General features: G+C 43.5%; 4 non-coding genes across 4 annotated transcripts; all 4 read right to left on the reverse strand.

Moving 5' to 3' along the window:
* Window positions 1–2,381: 2,381 nt before the first annotated feature.
* Window positions 2,382–2,453, reverse strand: trnap-cgg (transfer RNA proline (anticodon CGG)). Its single transcript has one exon. It is a non-coding gene; the product is annotated as a tRNA-Pro (tRNA).
* A 1,108-nt stretch (window positions 2,454–3,561) lies between these two features.
* Window positions 3,562–3,643, reverse strand: trnai-uau (transfer RNA isoleucine (anticodon UAU)). Its single transcript has one exon. It is a non-coding gene; the product is annotated as a tRNA-Ile (tRNA).
* Window positions 3,644–8,404: 4,761 nt separating this feature from the next.
* Window positions 8,405–8,476, reverse strand: trnap-cgg (transfer RNA proline (anticodon CGG)). Its single transcript has one exon. It is a non-coding gene; the product is annotated as a tRNA-Pro (tRNA).
* Window positions 8,477–10,501: 2,025 nt separating this feature from the next.
* Window positions 10,502–10,574, reverse strand: trnav-uac (transfer RNA valine (anticodon UAC)). Its single transcript has one exon. It is a non-coding gene; the product is annotated as a tRNA-Val (tRNA).
* Between the last annotated feature and the right edge of the window lie 14,890 nt (window positions 10,575–25,464).

Genomic DNA, 25,464 nt, shown 5'->3' on the forward strand with positions numbered 1-25,464 from the left:
AAAATATGGTAGACTGAGTAAGCAAAATGCCGTCAAACAAAAGGAATTTTAAAGTGCGGTTGCCATGATAAGAGAAACAATATTGCGGTGTAAGTGACGTTAAAAATTAAGTTGAATGTGTAATTAGAGCAAAGAAGCAAGAGTCGGTAGCATAATTTAAATTATATTAACCTGAGACCATAAATATAGAAAAGTAAGTACTTGTAATAAAATAATATAAATACCAATATTAAAGATAAACAGAAAGTGTGTGATGTAGATGGGAGAAAAACAGGAACAGAAACTACAACACTATCAGGTAGTGCAGGCGTTGTAGAGTCTGACAGCGGCCGGGATGAAGGACCTGCGGTACCTCTCCTTCTTACACCGGGGGGTATCAGTCTGCTGCTGAAGGAGCTGCTCAGGGACCCCACAGTGTCATGTAGGGGGGGGGGGGGGGGTATCAGTCTGCTGCTGAAGGAGCTGCTCAGGGACCCCACAGTGTCATGTAGGGGGGGGGGGGGGGGTATCAGTCTGCTGCTGAAGGAGCTGCTCAGGGACCCCACAGTGTCATGTAGGGGTGAGAGGTGTTGTCCATGATGGATGTCAGCTTGGCTAACATCCTCCTCTCCCCTACTTTCTCTATGGGGTCCAGAGGACAGTCCAGGACAGAGCTCGCTCTCCTGATCAGTCTATTGAGTCTGCTCCTGTCCCGGTCCGAGCTGCCCCCCCTCCAGCAGTCCACAGCGTAGAGGATGGCAGAGGCCACCACAGAGTCATAGAAGGTCCTGAGGAGAGTCCTGCACCCTCCGAAGGACCTGAGTCTCCTCAGCAGATGGAGGCGACTCTGGCCCTTCTTGTAGAGTGCTTGGGTGTTATCAGTCCAGTTCAGTTTATTGTTTAGGTGAACACCCAGGAATTTGTAGCTCTCCACTACATCAATGTCCAATCCCTGGATGCTCACCGGTGAGAAAGGGGATGTTTTCCTTCTGAAGTCGACTATCATCTCCTTTGTCTTGCTGGTGTTAAGCTGAAGCTGGTTGAGCTCACACCAGCTGACAAAGTCCTTGATAACCGACCTGTATTCCAGATCGTTCCCCTCAGAGACACAACCAACAATGGCTGTGTCATCAGAGAACTTCTGGATGTGGCAGTGGGTGGTGTTGTGTGTGAAGTCCGAGGTGTAGAGGGTGAAAAGGAAGGGGGAGAGCACCGTACCCTGAGGGGCACCTGTGCTGCAGTGCACCACGTCAGACACACAGTGATGGAGCCTCACATACTGTGGTCTGTTGGTGAGGTAGTCCGTAGTCCATGCAGCCAGATGTTGGTCCACTCCGGCACTCTCCATCTTCACTCTGAGGAGCGAAGGCTGGATGGTGTTAAAAGCACTGGAGAAGTCGAAGAACATGACTCTCACAGTGCTCCCGCTGTCCTCCAGGTGGAGCAGCGATCTGTGCAGCAGGTAGATCACTGCGTCGTCCACTCCAATCCCAGGCTGGTAAGCAAACTGCAGGGGGTCCAGCTGTGTGCCCACCAGGGGTCGCAGGTGACGCAGGATGATCCTCTCCATGGTCTTCATCAGGTGAGAAGTCAGGGCAACAGGCCTGAAGTGGTTTGGCTCCTTGGGTCGCGGTGACTTTGGTACCGGGACCACACAGGAGGTCTTCCACAGGGCTGGGACCTTCTCCAGGCTCAGGCTCAGGTTGAATAAGTGCCTGAACACACCACAGAGCTGGTTAGCACAGTCCCTGAGGAGACTTGGGCTGATGCCGTCCGGGCCCGGGGCCTTCCTTGCCTTGAGCTTCTTCAGTTGACTTCTCACCTGATCATCTGTTATGGAGAAGTGGGTGGAGGATGACTGGGGTGTGTGGATGGTAGGAGGTGAGGGTGCAGAGCTACTGTAACAAGCTGCCACTCAAGCGGCGCCATTTTTGATGAACCCACGTGATATTCATGAAATGTTTGTATCACACCAATCAGAGCGTAAGAATGATCGGACATTGATCAATGCAGCGGCCGGAAAGCGACTTGATTTTGCCACTAAGAAGTGATAGTAGTATTATGATGAATTTGCCTCGCGTGTGACACTCTTTTCCATCATATTCAATAAATAAACCAGATTATTCAATCCATTCCTCTACTTGTATGCAAAGCAGTCTCATCCAGGACCTATCGCACCCTAAGCGAGAATCAGAAACCCTAGACCAATGAACAAGGAGAGTCATGTCCTGCTCATTGTTCCTTATATCTTTTCCCAGGTTTTTCTATTACTTGCAGTTGAAGCAGGACATGAAAATTGCCAACATTCTGTACTACAATTTCGCTTGCTCCTAATCTGTGTTAAATTAACAACAAACTGGATTTTAAATTACAGATTAGGGTTGTAAGAGATCCTGCCCTCAGGGCTCGTCCGGGAGTTGAACCCGGGACCACTCACACCCGAAGCGAGAATCATACCCCTAGACCAACGAGCCACGTAAAAACATCTCCTTAGCAATTTTCCATCAAGTAAATGATCAGTCAGTGACTCGAAAGCCAACTGTTAAGTAGTTTGTTTGGCATGTAGTGTTTTTATGGCTCCACTGCCAGATTGAGCTTTCTGATTATATTGGACGAAAGACCACTTTTGAAGCAAAACATTTTGCCAAAATTGGAAATTGAACATTGGTAAAAAGGAAATGCAGCTTGGATTTGTCACTGACTTGAAAGACTATGGTTAGGTAGATTGGCATGGGGTCTTTTCATGGCTCCACTGCCCGATTCAGCTTTCCGATATCATTTGACAACAGGAAACATTTGATACAAAATATTTTAACCAAAACACAGACTTGATTTTGTCAGTAAGAAGTGATAGTAAAATCATGTTGAATTTCCCAGGCCGATGACTATCTTTTCCATCACACTCAACAAATAACCCAGATTATTCCATGCCTCCACTTCTATGCAAAGTAGTCTCATCCATGACCTTTCGCACTTTAAGCGAGAATCACAAACCTAGACCAATGAACAAGGAGAGTCATGTCCTGCTCGTTTGTTCCTCATATTTTTTCCCAGTTTTTTTCTGCTGCGTGAAACTGAAGCAGAATATGAAAAATAGCCTACATGCTCTATTACAATTTTGCTTGCTCCTTATCTGGGTTAATTTAAAACGTGCGCACAAGACAGGTACGGGATTACTGTGGGGAAATGGAGAATGGCTAGGTTAACTGAAGATTTTAAACATTGTGAAAATTAACAAAACTTATGAACACGTTAAACATATACGGGCATCTAACACATAACCACAGTCTGAGTCTTTGGATGGTATAGCTAGCGTATCGCTACCCTGACGGCCGACATGGGCCCCGTCACAGTTACCGACAACTTTGGCAATGAATGAGTATTTCACATTGAACACTTACGATTGGGTGGTCATTAAGAACAGGGCACTGCCGGTACAGATAAACAGCAGAGTCAGAAAGGAGTCTCACAAGTTGCCTCTTATTACTTTAGGTACTTCACCCAGCTATGTCATAACAGATAACCTGCTATGAACTCCAAGTCATCAAACTGGTTGCCTTCCACCTATGTAACATTTGCAAATGACAGTGGTGGGATTTGAACCCACGCCTCCAGAGAGACTGGAGCATAAATCCAGCACCTTAGACCGCTCCGCCACACTACCTGCATGCAACTGTTCTCCACATCGTGACACACACCCGGACCTTAACTAACGGTATGCTTGTTAATGTTATGGGAACAAAACTTTTGCAAGGCAAAAGCTAGTACTTTATTACAAAATCACTCTTTGTAATTTTTCTCTGGCATTGTTGATTATTAGAATATTGTAACCAACATTAAGTGAGTAGGTTTAGGTCTGTGTGAATATAAGCTGAGCATTTACCTGGGCTGAATTTGTGAACATCTTCTTTTGCATATTCACTGTAAAGAGCCATTAATCCTCCAACTGCCAACTATTGTTCCAGAGACAATAGGATATACAGTTTTAGATTGCAAGGTAACTGTCCAAGATCAAAGACTACACGGAAATACCTCAAGGGATCAAAACAGTTTGTCAAAATTTGCAGCACAGATCAACCATGTACCATTCAAAAACAAAAGTACAATCATGAAACACATACTACTTAGATGTTGCAGCCATCCTGATCACAGCACCGGGGGGATCTGCATGTGCTTTCTTACCAGCATGTTTCTGGAGGTCCAAATGGCATCTTTGATGGCGCCAAAGGTGAGCCACTGTGTGAGCCACAAAGTTTATAGCCGTAAATCTGCTCCCTAAAAACAATAACAGGTCCGGCACTCCTTTCCCTCCTTTCTCCTTTGGCTTCTTCATCACTCTTCTTTGCACTCGTTCCCTCTTGGACTTCCACAGGAAATAAAAGATGGCTCATTCCAGGTCTAAAATCACTTAAAAATAGAGCTGATGAGTAAATCAAAGCTAAAATCACTGCCTTTTTTAAAACACCAATGTGAATAGTCAACGTGTGAGCAATCAGGAAGCTCACATAAAAGATAGCTGTTGGAACCTTGGTCCTTCCTAAACCTTCCCTCAAAATGTGAATCACAGATTTTCTACGCTCTTCATGTTCCAGCTCCATCTTATCTTAAAGAGCTCAGAGTACCTTATTACCCCACCAGACCACTGCGATCCCAGAGTGCAGGGATACTTGTGGTTCCCAGAGTCTCCAAAAGTAGAATGGGAGCCAGAGCGTTCAGCTATCAGGCTCCTTTCCTGTGGAACCAGGTTCCAGTTTGGGTTCAGGAGGCAGACAGCATCTCCACATTTAAGAGTAAGCTTAAGACTTTCCACTTTGATCAATCTTATAGTTAGAGCTGGCTTGGATGAGTCCCTAAACCATCCCTTAGTTGTGCTGCTATAGGCCTAGACTGCCGGGGGACTTCCCATGATGCACTAAGCACCTCTCTCCTCCTCCTTCTCTCCATCTGTATGCAACCTCATCCCCTTAATGCATGTTACTAACTCAACTTCTTCCCTTTCCTGGAGTCTTGTGCTCTCTCGCCCCTCTCCTCTCTCCACCTATCGCTTCCTGCAGGTGGTTCTGGCTCTGGAGCTGTGGAGTCTGGATCTGTGGTTGGAAACACCTGCTGCTTCCATGTTCCAGCTCAACACCCGATTCCCAGCCATCGCAGTAGTTTTCTTTGAGTGATGTTACACGCTTTAACTTAAGGTTTATGAATATTTGTGCAAACAGGTCTAGTGCAGCTTTTCAGGTTGTTGTGGCCGAGTGGTTAAGACGATGGACTAGAAATCCATTGTGGTCTCCCCGTGCAGGTTTGAATCCTGCTGATAACGAACGGTAACCTTTAAGAATGGCAGCAAACTAATGACACATCACTGTGTACTAAATCATGGATGTACCTTCATGAACAACATTGTGTTTCCTCATCGGTACTGGAAGCCACCAGTCTCCACTAATGTCTCGCTTAGCATTTACTTTCAGTCTGTGTTACAAGATTTGCAGTGAACATTATACTTTCCAGCAGAAAGACAACAGGTGTTACTTTTTGACTATGATTTATACCATAGCAGTTCAATCATTTTGCCCAGGTTTGATTTCCAGCCACTGCAGTTGCATTTACAGGTTTTGAAGCCATATAAAACATCAACATTACATGTTTTACCCAGGTTTCTTCTGTTATTCAGTGATATTTCAATTTAATAAAAATAAGTCTAAGTCTATCACAGACAAAATCTTCAGGAGACGTAGCTCAGTGGTAGAGCGCATGCTTTACATGGATGAGGACCTGGCATCTCCGGTATTATGGTATCTGGTATTATGGTAGAGTCTGTAAAAGAGCTGCAAAGGATATTATCTATAATCTGACTGGTAGACAGCACAACAAGCACTTTGAACATATATTTTTTACAGTACAGTGTATTTATTGCTTAATGCTCCAGTTTTTATGGTTGTGGGTATCAGCACTGTAGTTTCCATTGTAATGTATTCAGCAGGTGGAGACATTTAACTTCAGACATTTGCAGCAACACATGCTTTGTTAAACATCAGCAGGTTTAATGCTTATACAAAGCGTAGGAATTTGCAGAGAATGGTTTTGCTCCATCGACCTCTAGGTTATAGGCCCAGCACGCTTCTGCTGTGCCAAAGCTGTCGAAGAATTGTCTGTAAGGGAGGGAAGAAGAGGAAAAAGAGGAAAAAGGAGGAAAAAAAAGGAAATGAAAGGAAAAATTAGAAATATGCTAAATTACCCACAAATTCTAAGAGTTTCATAGTTTCTATTAAGTCAGATTTTAATTTTATTGCTGTAATTGGAATGCTTCTGAGAAATAAGGGAAGCTCAATGTAGATCTGTTTATGACCCATCTGGCAGGTGTATTTGTGGACTCAGTTGGACATTTTGAAGATAATTGCGCAATGTTGACCCAATTGTCAGTCTATTTCCCATCTGGCAGGGACATTTCTAGCTTCAGGTGGACATTGTGGACAGAAACATTGGTGGATCTTGATTCCCACCATAGGATTTGGCCTGTATTGCACATTGCCTTCACATCCCGTGTAATGTATTGCCATTGTTAAGCACATGGCCACCCTGGTGACTTTCTTCCATGTCTCCATGAACGCCCATATATTTGGGCTGACAGTTGAGAAACCTTCCCTTGTTAACTATGACATGGATGACTGAGAACCTACTATATCATGACGTTTGATTTACTCTATTATAATTTTTGAGACAGGTCCAAATTAACTTCTGTAGGATCAGTCAGGATGGCCGAGCGGTCCAAGGTGCTGTGTTCAGGTTGCAGTCTCCGCTGGAGGCGTGGGTTCTAATCCCACTTCTGACAACTAGTGTTTTCATTTGAAACTGATGTCTGAGACATGATATTGGGAATAAAGAACTTAGCAGTTCTTTGTATTTAAGAGGACATGAATGTGCGCAAGAAACGCAATTGCAAGTAAAGCATTTTGTGAGCATCTTTATTGTCAACACATGTAAAGTTACCATGTGTTTGTACACAGTAGACATATCTACTGCTGCATTCACTGTCTGTGGCAAGTCTTTCAAAACCTGTTCTTGACTCGCTTTTTCCCACATCCTCTGAACACTTAGCTAACTAAATGACTTAAGTTGGCCAGTAATTGTTGCCTTTTCATCTTTGTTGTGATTGTTGTGTGCCTTTAATATCATACATGTGGATAATATGAAAGAAACTGCCTAGCAAACCCTCGTAACACTTTTAAAGGTTCCATGGCATCAATCACCATGCTGAGATTGTTCCTTGTTAACCTGAGGTTCAACGATTGGTGAAACCTTCCTTTCCAACACTTTGGAGTAGAAAATCAACAAATAATTGTGATAATCTCTATATTGATCAAAATAATTGTGATTATCACTTTGGCCCAAAGACATCTAATGTTTTATCAAACCAGGTTGGGCAAGTAACCTTTCTGCTGACTTCTTGTAAAAAAGCAAGTAACATCACTCAAAGAAAGGTATTGCAATGGCTGGGAATCAAACCAAGGTCAACTGCTTGGAAGGCAGCTATGCTCACCCCTATACCACCATCACTGGGAAATGCAATGTTCACTTCAAATCATCTAATACATCTGGGCATTGAGACTGAAAATGCGCTTTATCACTGAAAGTCCCTCAAGGGGGGTCCTGTGTTATCACATTCACAAGAATGGGAAGTGCATGTGTGCATGCTAGCTCCCTTTGATAGCTCAGTTGGTAGAGCGGAGGACTGTAGAGACATAAAGCTGAAATCCTTAGGTCGCTGGTTCAATTCTGGCTCGAAGGAGAGGTTTTTTCCAAAGTTTCCCTTCAGGCCACAGCAGAGGGTCAGATCCAGAGGTCGGGAGGAGTTGAGCGACCTTTTGTTTTGACCCTTCTTTGCCGGTTCGCAGCGCTACGGTGCTGTGTGGACAGGAGATAATGCTGCTGAGTGGGAGCATCTGAAGATCTAATCAAGATAAGATCAAGAATTTCTGATTCTGATGTAGAGATGGACAGACGACTCAAAAGCCTTATACTTCTTGCCAAGACATAACAAGAAACAAAAAAAAAGAGGTGAGGTAGATATGAGCGCAGAAATCCTTTTACGACAGGCTTTACGTGATATTCATGAAACGTTTGTGTGAGACACTCTTTTCCATCATATTCAATAAATAAACCAGATTATTCAATCCATTCCTCTACTTATATGCAAAGTAGTCTCATCCAGGACCTATCACACCCTAAGCGAGAATCATAAACCTAGACCAATGAACATTGATCATTGTTCCTCAAATCTTTTCCCAGTTTTTTTCTATTGCGTGCAGTTGAAGCAGGATATGAAAATTGCCAACATGCTGTACTACAATTGTGCTGGCTCCTACTCTGGGTTAATTTAAGAATTAGCTGGATTTTAAAGTATAGAGTAGGGTTGAAACAGCACATAGCGTCAGGGCTCGTCCGGGAGTTGAACCCGGGACCTCTCGCACCCGAAGCAAGAATCATACCCCTAGACCAACGAGTCACCAACATTGGAACTTGAATTTTGGTAAAAAGGTAATGCAGCTTGGATTTGTCACTGACTTGAAAGACTATGGTCAAGTAGATTGGCATCGGGTCTTTTCATGGCTCTACTGCCCGATTCAGCTTTCCGATATCATTTGGCAGCAGGAAACATCTCATACAAAATATTTTTACCAAAGCAGACTTGATTTTGTCAGTAAAAAGTGAAAGTGAAATCGGGGGAAGGAGAAATTTTTGAGCCCCACCTGTCCCCATCACCCCAACACAATGCTAATGAAATACGCAACAAGCTTAAAATGCTTCCCCCTGTTTAGTTCTGACTCTGGGGACAGAAAGTAGACCTGTCCCAGATGACCTGAGAGGTCTGGGGGGGTCATAGTGTAGTAGCAGATCAGAAATGTATTTTGGCCCTAAACCGTTTAGTGATTTATAAACTAGCGAAAGTACTTTGAAATCAATTCTTTGAGACACAGGAAGCCAGTGTAAAGACTTCAGAACTGGAGTGATGTGATCCAGTCTCTTGGTCTTAGTGAGGACCCGAGCAGCAGCGTTCTGAATCAGCTGCAGCTGTCTGATTGATTTTTTAGGGAGACCTGTAAAGACCCCGTTACAGTAGTCACATCTACTGAAGATAAAGGCATGGACAAGTTTTTCCAAGTCCTGTTGACACATAAGTCCTTTAACCCTTGATATATTCTTAAGGTGATAGTAGGCTGACTTTGTAATTGTCTTAATGTGGCTGTTAAAGTTCAGGTCAGAGTCCATGACTACACCAAGATTTCTGGCTTTGTCTGTTGTTTTTAACATTGTTGTTTGAAGCTGAGCGCAGACTTTTAATCGTTCCTCTTTTGCTCCAAAAACAGCCACCTCCGTTTTTCCTTCATTTAATTTCAGAAAGTTCTGGCACATCCAGTCGTTAATTTGTTCAATACACTTAGTCAGTTTAAAGATAAACACTTGCCCATCAAGTGTAGAATAACATCAGCTGTGAACTGTAGTTGTGTTTCCCATAACACTGTCAGTACAAAAAGATCTAGGGCCCTTTAGTTGTTGTAATCATTTCAATGTAGTGTCATTCATATGTGATCCCTGGTTAACTTACAGTATATTGTCTTTATGACATAATTATTTAAAGCACTATGAAGTCCTGTTGCAAGAAGCAAAAACAATAGATTATTTAAAAAGACAGGATTATCTACTATCAGATCATTGAAGTGACATTTCCAGAGAAACGTGTAATCACTGGACAGAGAAAGTTCAAGTTTAACAAATTATGTAGAGTAATGGACTGCAATTTTGAATCAGTTTTATTAGAAAATCATCAGAATTGTCATTTATTTAATGTTACATAGCCTAGAGATATGTTGTAAAGTGGCATATGATGATAAACAGACCTATTCACAATGTAATATTGTCTCTTTTTCTTGTTTTTTTTGTTCAGCTACATTATCTGCAAACTTAAACTGCCCCAGTTATTACTCTCTGCTGACTCGCCAGAAGATGGAGCTGTTGTATTTTTCAGGATAGAAATGAAGTAAAGCAGTTGAGATGAGAAGATGAATAGTGGTGTAGTCAAGTCAACCTTTGTCAAGTAGTTTGCTACTTTTACTTTTATACTTTATGTAAATTTCCAAGCCTGTACTTTGTTACTTTTACTTGAGTAAAGAAGTTAAATCAGTACTTCTACTTTTACCAGATACTTAGTTTAAGTATCTGTACTTCTACTTGAGTACGGGAAGTGAGTACTGAGCGATTCATGGCTTGGTATGAAATATGAAATGTTAGAAATATGTCAGACACAGACAATACTGGCACTCGCTCCTCCGGTAGTAGAGCACGATTCTTTACTTCACTAGGCTACTGCAAAACAGAAATACTCAAATGCCCCTGTGAGTGTCAGACTACATGCATTATGTTGTTATTATTGAAAGTTAATTTACAACAAACAGTATAATAGCAGTTTCTTAGAAGAAGTTTTACAGTGATGGATTTCACAGTTGACAGGATCCATAATAAGACAACACTCTGGTTCCACTGAGGATTGAACCCAGGACCTTCTGCGTGTAAAGCAGACGTGATAACTACTACACTATGGAACCTCTGTACCCATAAAGTCTTAAATATAAACGGATTCATACTGTAAAGAAAAATAGATGGAGGTCAGGTTCTGAAAGTGAAACAAGATGCAAAAGAAGTCTTTCAGATAGACAATATGTCTTTAGAGTAATTTTTTTTTATTGTTGAGTGTCATTAACTCCCTTTTAAAGAGACACCTGCCAGGTGGTAACACAAAATAGTTCTTCTTTTAAACATTAAGTCTGGTTCCACTGGGGATTGAACCAAGGACCTTCTGCATGTAAAGCAGACGTGACAACTACTACAGACTCCATGTAAATTATCACTACTTTTAGTATGTATAGAGCAGCATATCTCCACCAGACTCCATGTAAATAATCACTATTAGCATTTATAGAGCAGCATATCTCCACCAAACTCCATGTAAATAATCACTACTTTTAGCATGTATAGAGCAGCATATCTCCACCAGACTCCATGTAAATAATCACTACTTTTAGCGTGTATAGAGCAGCCTATCTCCACCAGACTCCATGTAAATAATCACTACTTTTAGCGTGTATAGAGCAGCATATCTCCACCTGACTCCATGTAAATAATCACTACTTTTAGCGTGTATAGAGCAGCATATCTCCACCAGACTCCATGTAAATAATCACTACTTTTAGCGTGTATAGAGCAGCATATCTCCACCAGACTCCATGTAAATAATCACTGCTTTTAGCGTGTATAGAGCAGCATATCTCCACCAGACTCCGTGTAAATAATCACTACTTTTAGCGTGTATAGAGCAGCATATCTCCACCAGACTCCATGTAAATAATCACTACTTTTAGCGTGTATAGAGCAGCATATCTCCACCAGACTCCATGTAAATAATCACTACTTTTAGCGTGTATAGAGCAGCATATCTCTACATGTAAATGTGTGAATTAAGAGTTTATTCCAACCAGACCAGAGTGGTGATTGTTGGAACAGTGGAAAGATGAACCAAGACGGCTTTTGGTAGTTTTATTTAGTTTCTGTCCACTTTTAATGAAGTGTGTTTTACGATGATAAAAGTAGTGATTATTTACATGGAGTCTTGTGTGACAGTTGGTTTTGTATTTGTGTGTGTGTATTCATGTGTGTATGTGTTTTTTGTCCGTTTGTGTATTTGTGTGTATTCATGTGTATGTGTATGTGTGTTTATGTGTGTGTATATATTTTTGTGTGTTTGTGTGTGCGTATGTATTTTTGTGTGTGTGTGTATTCATGTGTATGTGTGTTTGTGTGTGTTAGTGTTTTGTGTGTGTGTGTGTGTGTGTGTGTCTGTGTGTCTGTGTGTGTGTGTGTGTGTGTGTGTGTGTCTGTGTGTGTGTATGTGTGTGTGTGTGTGTGTGTGTGTGTCTGTGTGTGCGTATGTATTTTTGTGTGTGTGTGTGTATTCATGTGTATGTGTGTTTGTGTGTGTTAGTGTTTTTGTGTGTGTTAGTGTTTTTGTGTGTGTGTGTGTGTGTGTGTCTGTGTGTGTGTGTGTGTGTGTCTGTGTGTGTGTGTGTGTGTCTGTGTGTGTGTATGAGGCTCCAGTTCATTTTAGAAAAGCACTTTGTAGTCATTTATATATATATATACTTATAAAATAAAATAAATAAAATACAGGGGCATAAGTATACACCCCCCTATGTTAAAATACAGGGGCATAAGTATACACCCCCCTATGTTAAATTCCTATAGAGGCACATTTTTATTATTAAAGACCAGTAATCTCTATGATGGGGGGGGGGGGGGGGGCTATTAGTCAACTCCAGCATGGGGGGGTAAACTCATGAGCACCAGTGGATTCCTTTAAACCTGCTTCACTTAACTAATAATACCCAGGCTGGCAGCCGAGTGAGATGATCGGAGTCTGAAGGGTTAATTCTGGTGTTTTATCTGTTTTTCTTTTAAAAACAGATAAAACACACACACACACACACACACACACACACACACACACACACACACACACACACACACACACACAGACACAGACACACAGATACACATACACACACGGACACAGACACAAAATCATACACACACAGATACACACACACAAACATACACAGGTACTGAGCACACAAATTGGAGGGGCAGTAGCTCAGTCCGTGGGGAGTTGGGCTGGGACCCAGAGGGTTGCTGGTTCAAGTCCCCGTACGGACCAGAGTCTGGTGGTGGACTGGTAGCTGGAGAGGGGCCAGTTCACCTCCTGGGCACTGCCAAGGTGCTCTGGAGCAAGACATCGAACCCCCAACTGCTCGGGGTGTCTTTCCATGGGCAGCCCCCCCCACTCTGACATCTCTCCATTAGTGCATGTATAGGTACTGAGCATGTGTGTGTAGTTCAGGCCTTTGTGTAATGTGTGTAATAACAACAGAGTGTAAATTGTAATTTAACTAATAAAGTTTACTTTATGCACACACACAGATACATACGTGGTTGTAGACTGGAGTAAGGACGTTGATTCTGGGTAGAGATCAGCTGATGAGATAAAGACGTCGTGGTTGGTAAGAGAAGAAGAAGATCAGCTGATGAGATAAAGACGTCGTGGTTGGTAAGAGAAGAAGAAGATCAGCTGATGAGATAAAGATGTCGTGGTTGGTAAGAGAAGAAGAAGATCAGCTGATGACGAGCGTGGCCATGGCAACCTGACTCACATATGGATTACTGTTCAGTGGTGTGGTCCAGCACTTCAGCAATTAATATGAAAAAACTACAAGTGATTCAGAATAAAGCTGCACGTGTGTCTCTCTTGTGTGGGTTTAGATCAAATGTTGCTAACATGCATGAACAACTCTCATGGTTTAAAGTTAAAAATAGATTTGTGTATTTGCTAATGTTTTTTTTTACATAACGTTATAACAAACAAAACACCTTTTATTTCAAACAGAAACCTATCCTTTAGTACTGCTACACATCATTATCCAACAAGGCGTGCAGTAGGAGGGAGTTTTATTTTACCTAAAGTGAAAACTAAATCAATTCAACGTTCAGTCAGGTACAGAGCGATGTGTGAATGGAACTCTCTCCCAACGACTATCAAACACAACTCTCAGTATGGTTTAAAAAATCACTTAAGACATATTTATTTCAAAGGAATTAAATATGTAATTTAAAATTAGTTTGTTATAGGGCTTTTGTTATCTTATTTCTTAAATTGATTTATCTATTCGGAGTAGTGTCTTTTATTTTATTTCTTGTATAAATTGCGTTAACTTTAAGATTTAATTATGGTTAGTATTTTCTAATTTATGTCTGTGTGTGTGTGTAATGAAATGTCATAAAGAGTATTGTCAAAGAAAGGATTGTAGGACCCCAGGAAGAAAAGCTTTTAGTTCATGCTGAAGCTAATGGGGATCCAAATAAAACAAACAAACAAGTTTACTTCAACATTTTTCCCGGGTAGGGGTTTCTGTAGAAACATTCAGGGGATGTAGCTCAGTGGTAGAGCGCATGCTTTGCATGTATGAGGATCCGGGTTCAGTCCCCACCATCTCCAACAAGTGTTCTGTTACAACAGTCTGTGAAAGAGCTGCAAAACCTCTTATTCTGAAAGACAAAAGTATTAAAAGGCAATCTCCTTGTGTTATTAATGGTAATTAATGCAACAATCAGTCTCAATGACCAGATGTGTTGCAAAATTTACAGTGAACAGTGCATTGTCCTAATGGGGATCAAATAAAACAAACAAACAAAATGCATTAATGCATCAAGGAAATGTGATCAGTCAGTGACTAGAAGGGCAATGTTCTAGTAGTTTGTTTGGCATGTAGTGTTTTTATGGCAACACTGCCAGATTGAGCTGTCGGATTATATTGAACAACAGACTACTTTTGACGCAAAACATTTTACCAAAATTGGAAATTGAATTTTGGTAAAAAGGAAATGCAGCTTAGATTTGTCACTGACTTGAAAGACTATGGTCAAGTAGATTGTCATGGGGTCTTTTCATGGCTCCACTACCTGCTGGAAATGCTGGGGATTGAAACCAGGTCCTCATACATGCAAAGCAGGCGCTCTACCACTGAGCTACATCCCCTGAATGGTTCCAAATTTCTTTTACTTTTTCTAAGATCATTGAATAAGAGAAGAACGCTATCGGAAACTCGGCCTTGTCCAGTCTGTCAAAGAGCTGCAGAAGCTCTTATTCTGAAAGAGAAAATGAAACAATGCAGCGAGTATTAAAAGGCCATAAAGTGGATGATTAACTTATCAAGTGTCTAAAAACTTGGTGCACTTTACCCATGTCCTGCTTTACTCAACTACTGAAAAGCATTAGTGCATATTTGAATAGCACAGTGTTGTGGGTTGCCGTGACCTCCTTGTATTTATGGTAATTAATGCAAAATCAGTCTCAATGCCCAGATGTGTATCAAGATTTGCAGTGAACATTGCATTGCCCAGTGATGGTGGTATAGTGGTGAGCATAGCTACCTTCCAAGCAATTCACCTGGGTTTGATTCCCAGCCATTGCATTAGTTTTCATTTTGTGGGTACTTGCTTTATTTGTGAAGATTAGCCAGAAAGGTTACTCGCCCAACCCAATTTGATAAAATATTAGATCTCTGTTATGGTACAAATAAGGGAGCATATCAATCAATCAAGCTGCCTCCACGAGGATCCACAGACACAGGGAGTGCACTACGATTTGCACTTTGCCCGTGTCTGGTAACTACTAATAACCAATTAAAAAGTTTATTAACATTTGTTCCAATAGGTCTGGCACTAAATTGCAGGTAGTTGTGGCCGAGCGGTTAAGGCGATGGACTAGAAATCCGTTGAGGTCTCCCCGTGCAGGTTTGAATCCTGCCGACAACGAGAGGTGTTCCTCAAGAGTGGTAGCAAAGACAGTGTTATCTCAGAAGTAGTGGAAGCTACCCATCTCCACTAATGCATCTCTTATCACTTATTTTCAGTCTGTGTTACAAGATTTGCAGTGAACGTTGTATTGTCCAGAAGAAAGGCAACCGATGTGTTACTTTTCAACTATGATTTATAACATAGCAGTGCACTCATTTTGCCCAGGTTTGATTTCCAGCCATCGCAGTTGCATTTACAGGTTTTAAAGCCATCAACAACATATTTCAATTTCCTTGTGGGAGTCATCCCAAAAGGATTAATAAAGATAAGTCAATCTCAGAAAAAAGTTTTAAAAAACTGAAAATCTTCAGGGGATGTAGCTCAGTGGTAGAGCTCATGCTTTACATGTATGAGGACCTGGCATCTCCAGCAGGTATTATGGTAGAGTCTTTAAAAGAGCTGCAGAAGATATTACCTCCTGTGGTAATCTGACTGGTAGGGTTATAGAACGTAGTGGTAGACTAAGACCTCCTGTCACACATACTAAGCGGTATGCTCTCTCTTTCATACCTCAGACTATCAGACAGCACAACAAGCACTTTAAACGTACGTGTTTTACAGATTCTATTTACAGTAATTATTAACTCTAGTGTAGTATATTTATTGTTTTGTGTTCCAGTTTTTATGGGTGTTACAACAAGTTAGTTTCTTTTTTTATGGATGAAATAATCTCAACCTGCAAGTAAGTCAACCCTTCAGCAGACAGAGACATTTCACTTCAGACACTTGCAGCAACAGACTGGAATTAGACATGCTACTGATACAAAGCATGGGATTTTGGTTTTGATTCATCGACCTCTGGGTTATGGGCCCAGCACGCTTCCGCTGCGCCACTCTTTTCTGCTAATCCCATTCAGGTGCCGGAAAATCTGTAATTCACATTTTGAGGGGAGGTTTGGGAACCTGTGGCAACCAATTTACAAAGAGTTGCAAAGTAAACATTTGGAACTATCTTTTATGTGAGCTTCCTGATTGAACACAGATTGATTATTCACATGAAATCCTTGTGATTGTGTATATTTATTGTATTATCCTCCAGTTTTAAGCGTGTTATGGCGCAACGAAATGAACTTAACATGCCATTAAGTTTACTCTTCAGCAGGTGGAGACATTTCACTTCCGACATTTGCAGCAACAGATGCTTTGTTATACACGAAGCATAAACAAGATTAGCAGAGGATGGTTTCGATTCATCAACCTCTGGGTTATGGGCCCAGCACGCTTCCGCTGCACCATTCTGCTCTTCTTTTGAGTCTCGGGGGCTGGACAATGTGTGAATCACATTGTGAGGGAAGGTGGTAACCAAGGTTCCAACAACTTACAGGTTGTAAAGTTAAACAGTTGGTAGACCTTGCAACTATCTTTTATGTGAGCTTCCTGATTACTCACACATTGATTATTCACATGTAACACTTGTGATTGGCTGGTGTTTTAAAAACAAGGAAATGTGAGACAGATATAAACATTAGTAAGGAGTAACCAAGTTGCCTCCTTTCATTTTAGTTTGACCCCGTGAGGCTTACCACAACTAACACATACTTGTACCATTCGTGTGAATGTGATAACACAGGGCCCCCTGGAGGGAATTTCTTCAGATTTTGCAAAAACATTCACATGAACTTGCAGATTAATTCACGAGTATCCCACCCAGAAAAGAGATTTTAGACATGGAATGCGCCATTTTTTATTTCCTGTGGGGGTCCAAGTGGGAACGAGTGCAAAGCGGTGGCTCATGAGATCCTCCCGTTCAGGTCCATTATGCACTCCCAGGGCATGTCAGCACAATTATCATGCCCCCAACCTGAATGTGGCGAGCCCGAGTCGGTGAGGCATTTGCTCTGGGAGTGCAGCGCTGCCGTAGACCTGTTGGCAACGGCCGGCTCCTTGCAATTCCTGTACTTACCAGCAAGGGGGGTCCTCACAGCCCAGCTAGTGCTATATGGGACGTGGACAAAGAAACAGATACCAGCATGTGACTTTGCATGTGGCCGCCAAAGATGCCATTTGGACCTCCAGAAACTTACTGGTAAGAAAGCACATGCAGATCCCCCCGTGGCTGTGATCAGGATGGCTGCAATATCTAAGTAGTATGTGTTTCATGATTGTACTTTTGTTTTTGAATGGTAAATGAACAACTATGCTGGAATTTGTAATCAAAAACATGACCTTTCCCATTTTGACAAACTGTTTTGATCACTTGAGGTATTTCAGTGAAGTCTTTGGTCTTGGACAGTTACCTTGCAATCTAAAACTGTATATCCTATTGTCTCTGGAACAATAGTTGGCAGTTGGAGGGGTAATGGCTCTTTACAGTGAATATGCAAAAGAAGATGTGACAACTCAAGACAAATTCACTCATTTAATGCTGGTTACAATATTCTAAAATCAACAATGCCAGAGAAAAATGACGTTTTTGTGATACATTTTTTCGATAAAGTATTGGAATTTTTCCATAAAGTTTTGGCTTTTTCCTTGCGAAAGTCTTTTTCCGATAACATTACCAAGCATACTGTTTATTACGATGTGGGGAGCTATTACATGCAGGTAGTGTGGCCGAGTGGTCTAAGGCGTTGGATTAAGGCTCCAGTCTCTATGGAGGCGTGGGTTAAAATCCCACCACTGCCATTTGCAAATATTGCATAGCTAGAATGCAACTTGGAGGTACCATTTGACTTGTGTAATAACGTTGCTTGGTGAAGTAACTAAAATCATAAGAGGCAGCTTGGTAGAGGCTTTCCACCACCTTGGAGTAGACTTTACCAGGGAGGCTGAGCAATGTGATACCCCTGTACACGTTAGGGTGGGCAACAACCAGAGCTTTCAGCATTTCTTGATGGTTTTCATCAATACCTGGGGCTTTGCCACTGTGGAGTTCTTAAACCCGATTTGATCTCTTTGATGTTTCAAATAAGGGAGCATAACAATCAATCAAGCTGCCTCCCTGAGGATCCACTAACAGAGGTAGCGCACTGCGATTTGCACGTTGCCCGTGTCTGGTAACTACTACTAACCAATTGAAAAGTTTATGAAAATTTGTGCAAACAGGTATTGCGCTGCTTTTCATGTTGTCGTGGCCGAGTGGTTAAGGCGATGGGCTAGAAATCCATTGGGGTCTCCCTGCGCAGGTTCAAATCCTGCTGACAACGAGAGTGGTAGCAAACCAAAGACACATCACATTATACCCCATTCCAGATCTGCCTTCACGAACAATACTATGTCATCTCATAGGTATTGGAAACCACCAGTCTCCACCATTTGCTTGTGTAGCTTTGCTCTGGGTGTAATAACAATAAATATGACATTATTATGTTATTATTGGCATAAGCAAATATCATGAGAGCAAAAGCGTCTTGACTTTCTTTGAAAAAATGTATGTATTTTGTCAACTGTATAAGTTATAATGATTATTTCTTCACAGTGTGACTCCCAAGACATATGAGAAGTGTTTTAGAAAGGAAAATGGCTTAGGTTTTACTTATATGTCTGTGATATTAATACATATCTGGAAGATTTATGTTCCGTTTTATTTATTTATTTGTCTTTAAGGCCCTACAACCATTTTTAACATGCAAGTGACCTCACTGCAACCCAAATATTCCAATAACCCAGTTTATCCTAAGTTCATATTTTGACTGTAGACAACAGGGTTGATGTTTTACAACCTTTTTTATAAAATAAATCCAGACGGACAATAAACTGTAAAAATGGCCTCTGGGCTCAGAGGGTTAACTCGCAAAACAGAGTTATAGTAAAACTGAGGGATTAGACAACTAACACTGCTCCGAGTACATTTTTTAAAACTATTTGGGTTAATTTAACTCCCTAACGTGTCAATTATCTACACTGAAGAAATGTTAAATTTAATTGTAAATTTATTATTGATTACTTAAAGATATACTTCTTATATATTATATATTAATAAGAATCATTCACAGTAAACAATCATTTTCAAAAACATTTATTTGTGCCTTTTCTCCCTTTCAGTCGGTTGAATTAAAACATTGTGAATGAAGGTATAATGTACATACTTTCATCTGAAACACTGTATGACCTTTGAATATCAAAAGATTAGGGACATTTAAGCTCAGACATTTTTAGTAGACATCTTTCCGCACTTCGTAATACTCTGAATAAATGATGATGGTCTTTAAAGTGTCCAAATTAAAATGATAAGAGGCAACTTGGTAGACTCCTTACTGATGTTTATATCTGTACTCACAATGCCCTTTTTTAAAACACCAGCCAATCACAAGTGTTACATGTGAATAATCAATGTGTGAGTAATCAGGAAGCTCACGTAAAAGATAGTGGCAAGGTCTACCAAATGTTTAACTTTACAACCCGTAAGTTTTTGGAGCCTTGGTTGCCACCTTCCATCAAAATGTCAATCATAGGTTTTTCCAGCCCCCAGAAAGGAAGAGTGGCGCAGCAGAAGTATGCTGGAACCATAACCCAGGGGTCGATGGATCAAAACCATCCTCTGCTATTTCCTGTCTGTTGATGTTTAACAAAGCATCTGTTGATGCAAGTGTAACCGATTAAACCGGTTAAAGCTTGGTCACGTGACCGAGGTGGAAATAAAGTCTCTGCCGGTAAGAGCTGACACTCTCCTTTCTGCTGCTTAGCGTGCTGGGTTCGGGCCAAGCGTTTGCGGTGTGTCGTGTGCGGGTCTCTTTATGATACCGCCAAGGTGAGTTTGTGACATGTGTTAAACTTAATCTGGTTTTAGTTTTAGAATAAAGAATTACATTTAGACTAAGCTGTGTTGTGTGTCCTAATTTGTCAGTGGGAAGGTTTTAACTGCTGGTAGACCGCCTATAGTTTAAAAAAAAAAAAAGAAAGAACACCCCCTCCTCTCGGTGGGTTTGTGACATTTTGGCGTTGTCGGCAGGACACCAGCTCCACTGACAAATATGGACCAGACACCAGGTGGTAGTAATGACAATCCACCAGCAGGGGGTAGCAAGAGTCCAGCCGTTATGGCTCAGTTTGTTATGCCGTGGTTTATGGGGGCTGCGTGGATACCAAAATTCACTGGAGATAGAAATAAATTTGGGGACTGGAGGGTTCAGGTGGAGGCCATGCTGAGGGCTCAAGGACTCACTGAACAGCAGCAGGCAGACTTCTTGCTGGGGGCTTTAGAAGAGGATGCTAAACGAGAATTGCTTCTTGTACAACCCACACAAAAGGATACCGGAGCTAAAGTACTACAACAGTTGCAAACCCTTTATGCTAAACCAGCCACTAAAGCGCAGTTGAGAGCAGCTTTTTTTAACTGTAGACAGCGAGCGGAAGAATCAGTGAGTGCTTATATATTAAGACTAAGAGAATTTCTTTCCAGATGGCAGGCACAAGATACAGGTGTAAGAGAGGACGGAGCGGATTTGTTGTTGGACCAGCTGATGGTGGGGTTACGGGCCGGATCCATTAAACAGGAGTTGAGCCGTCAGCTCCGGCGGGATGAACATCTGACCTTCAGTGCAGTCTGTAACGAAGCACGGGCCCTGGAACGGGAACTACAAGAGGGAGAGGAGAGCACTATGTCTCAGAGAATTGTAGCTCCACAAACGCAAGAAGAAAGGCCCAACGTGGAACAACTGAAAAGCCAGTTGCGACATGAACTGCAGCAGGACCTGATGGGCGAGGTGCGGGAACAGATGAAGACCCTCTCAGCCAACCTAATGGAAGAGGTCAGGACCCAATTAATGAGGGAACCGTCGTCAGCCCTGAGCGACCGACCAACGACGGGTCCAACGTATACGTCGCGACAAGGGTCTAGGTCAGCTTACCAGTGGGATACAGAGGGTCGGCCCATCTGTCTGTGCTGTGGCGAAGCTGGACATATGCAACGCTGGTGCCCACGTAGACCATCCAAGCGACGGGATTTTTAATCCCCCCTACCACTGAGGGCCAAGTAGTGGGGGCTGTTGGACAAGAGGAAGGGTCTGTGTTACAAGAGAGGTCTGCATTGATCGGTGAGTGCCCTAGCGTTGTTATAAAGATGAATGAAAAGGCAGTGCCATTTGTATTAGATACAGGGTCACAGGTCACCCTTTTGAGTGAGACTTTGTTTAACAAGTATCTGGCAGGTACTTGCTCTACTAATACTACTGAAGCCCCTTGGTTGACTCTACGGGCAGCAAATGGCCTGAAGATTCCCTATATTGGTTATGCTTTAGTTGATTGTCGAATAGGAAGCATCTGTGTACCGGCAAAGGGTGTAGTAATAGTGAACGATGAGTGTTTGGGACCCACCAAAGGTATACTGGGCATGAATATTATTAATCCTGTGTGGTCTGCTCTTACTCAAGGGAACCATCCAGGGTTGGCTGCTTTTAAGACCACCATGCCACTTGTTCAGAGCCAGGCTTGGGTCAGAGCCTTTGCAGAGTGTCGTCGGATCACTGAAGGGGAATCCCTTCCCCCCTACCAAGGCCAAGTCAAGTTACCACGCCAACAACCAGTAATCATCCCACCACAGACAGAAATGCTGGTATGGACACAGGTATCTGAAGGGGCCCCAAAACAGAATTGTAACGTGATGATTGAATCCCTTCCAGACAGTGGTGCGGAGTGGTGCGTGGGCCGTACGTTGGCAGTGATATGTGATGGAAGGGTCCCTGTACGGCTGTGCAACCCTAATCCATATCCGGTAGAGATTCCCCAGCGACAGCCGCTGGCCCAAGTGACAGAAGTGGCTATAACTGACATTCAAGGAGAACGGGAGCTGGTTTTTAACAACGTAACAACGGATGTGGTGGAGGTTGAGGTGAGGCACATTGGAGTGGAAGACACAAGCGGACCACACCCAGCAGTGACTCTGCAGGGAGATGGACTGACCCCGGACCAACAGGGTGAGTTGACAAAATTGTTACACAAGTGGTCAAAAACCTTTGCTTGTCACGATGAAGATTTCGGCTGTACCAGCGTGGTGAAACACCAAATCCCCACGGGTTCAGCTCCCCCCAGTCGTGAGCGGTACCGGACTGTTCCCCCTAGTCTCTACACAGAATTGAGGACTTTGCTGCAGAATATGCTGACGGGTGGAGTGGTAAGAGAGAGTGCAAGTCCTTGGGCAGCTCCAATCGTGCTGGTGAAGAAAAAGGATGGGAGTTGGCGGTTCTGTGTGGATTACAGGAGGCTGAATGCGTGTACTCACAAAGACGCCTACCCTCTGCCCCGGATCGAGGAGGCGTTGACTGGACTAAAGGCTGCCCGATGGTATTCTACCTTGGATCTAGCAAGCGGGTATTGGCAAGTCGAAATGCATCCAATGGACAGAGAAAAAACCGCCTTTACCACGCCGTTCGGGTTGTATGAGTTCAACCGGATGCCCTTTGGATTGTGTAATGCCCCTGCAACCTTCCAACGATTGATGCAACGTTGTTTAGGTAACTTGGTAAATGACTTTCTGCTGATTTACTTGGATGATGTGGTTGTGTTCTCTCCCGATTTCAGGAGTCACCTGCGTCACCTGGAGGAGGTGTTTCGGTGTCTCCATGAACATGGGTTGAAGCTTCAACCTACAAAGTGCCGTTTGTTCCAGCGAGAGGTGACGTACTTGGGGCATGTCATCAGTGAACAAGGAGTGTCCACTGACCCAGAAAAGACTATTGCAGTAAGGGACTGGCCAATTCCTCAGACTGTAAAACAGGTAAAATCCTTCTTGGGTTTTGCAGGTTATTACCGGCGGTTCATACCCGCTTTTTCTAAAATAGCCCTCCCCTTAAATGCTCTAACTCACGGAACGACTACACAGAGTAAGAACGCCCCAATCACGTGGACGCCGGAATGCCAACGGGCCTTTGATCAGCTCAGAGAGGCGTTGCTTACCACCCCTGTGTTAGCCTACGCAGACTTTTCCCAACCATTTAGGCTATACACGGATGCCAGCCTAGATGGGTTGGGGGCGGTATTGGCCCAAGTACAAAAGGGGAGGGAGAGGGTTATTGCCTATGCTAGCCGTAGCCTACAGCCAACCGAACGGAACGATCAGAACTATAGCTCTTTTAAGTTAGAACTGCTAGCTTTGAAATGGGCTGTGACGGAGAAATTCAAAGACTATTTGTATGGGGCTGAATTCACTGTGTTCACAGACAACAACCCACTGGTTCACCTGGAGACCGCTCGTCTGGGCGCAGTGGAGCAGCGATGGGCGGCCCAACTAGCAAACTTTAGGTATGTCATAAAGTATAGACCGGGTGCCCAAAATAAAAATGCAGATGCTCTCTCCAGGTTGCCAGAAGTACAGGACCAAAGACCCTTCCTCGCTGGCAGAGCAGTGGTGGAGGAGCCGCCCGGGGCAGAACGACAGGACTCAATGCCGCCCCTCACCAGCGGAGCAGTGGTGGAGGAGCAGTCCTGGGCAGACCGACAGGCTGGGGACCCGGAACTGAGGCTGATACGACAGCGGAAGGAGCAGGGGCTGCCTCCTTTAGAGACCAACCGCCGGGACTCTCCATACGTATACCAACTACAGAGAGAATGGGATAACCTGGTGCTGCGAGATGGCATTCTGGGGCGACTACATCGGGAGACGGGGACCGGAGGAGAGGTTTTTCAAGTGGTGGTCCCCAAACGAGAAACTAAAGAGGTGTGGGGGATGTACCATGACAAGATGGGACACCCGAGTGGAGAAAGGACTCTCACCACCCTGCAACGGCGTTGCTATTGGCCGAGGATGAACGAGGACGTAAGAGAGTGGACAGCAGCCTGCCCCCAATGCGTCTGCGCGAAGGCTGGGGCCGAGGTAAAAGTTCCCCTTTTACCCATTTTGACTAGTTACCCATTTGAAGTAGTGGGAGTAGACTACCTGTCTTTGGGGCGGCCGGAGGATAGGCACCCCTACATATTAGTTATAACGGATCTGTTTTCTAAGTATGCCCTGGCAGTACCGACCCGAGACCAGTCAGCGAATACCACAGCACAGGCCCTGTACAACCACTTGATCCAGATCTTCGGCTGCCCCGAGCGTATCCTGACTGATCGAGGAGCAACATTTGAATCATCAGTAATGAAAGAACTGTGCCAGCTTTATGGCTGCCTAAAGAGCCGCACTACCGCCTACCACCCGCAGGGGAATGGGGCATGCGAGAGGTTCAACCAGACTTTGTTGGGGCTGTTGAATTCCTTGGAAGAAGTAAGTCAAGCCCAGTGGCCAAGTCGACTGCCCGCTCTTGTACAGGCATATAACAACACCTTGCACAGTACCACTGGGATGACACCACATTTTGTGGTGTTTGGAAGACATGCCAGGCTGCCCGTGGACTGGGTAGCCGGGTTGAAGCCTACGATGGAGCCCCATACCCTGTCGGGTTGGGTGAAGGAACACCAAAGAGCCTTACAACAGGCTTATCAGACAGTAACCCAGCAAACGCGACAACAACAGGACCGGGATCGGACCAGATATAACAAAAGGACGCAGCTGGCGCCACTGCTTCCCGGAGAACGAGTGCTGGTCAGAAATTTCCGCAGGAGGGCTAAAGGGAAGTTGAATTGGCGGTGGGTCCCAGAACCATATGTGGTGGTGAAACAGCTGAGAGAAGGTCATCCGGTCTACCTACTTCAGCCAGAAGGTAAAGAGGCACCCACTCGTACAGTACATAGAAATAACCTCCAAACATGCCCGTTGGACCTGTTACCATCCAGACAGGAACCAGAGGAACCGCAGCCTGCTGTGTCCCCGCAAATGGAACCCATGCCCCCTCCAACGTGTTGGCTGCCCAGATGGGTGGCAGCTGGTCCTAGCCAGCCACCAGCGGAGCAAGACCCGGTATTGGACCAACCACCTGGCCCTCCAGTAGAACTGGCAGCCCAAAAAGAGAGAGTAAACCCTTTGACGATACGCCGCTCTACACGGCCGAATTTGGGTCTGCCCCCTGCTCGGTATAATAGTGAGTAGATGGTCGGGACGACCACCAATAAAGAGGGGGGGAAATGTCAAAGGTAGATTACACTGTGATGTTTGCATGGGTTTGCTGTGATTTTGGTTTGGGTTTATTGCATGTGTTTGCTGTGTTTTCTGTTTGGGTT

Source organism: Etheostoma spectabile, unplaced genomic scaffold, assembly GCF_008692095.1.
Source record: "Etheostoma spectabile isolate EspeVRDwgs_2016 unplaced genomic scaffold, UIUC_Espe_1.0 scaffold00018611, whole genome shotgun sequence".
In the NCBI taxonomy this organism is placed as follows: domain Eukaryota; kingdom Metazoa; phylum Chordata; class Actinopteri; order Perciformes; family Percidae; genus Etheostoma; species Etheostoma spectabile.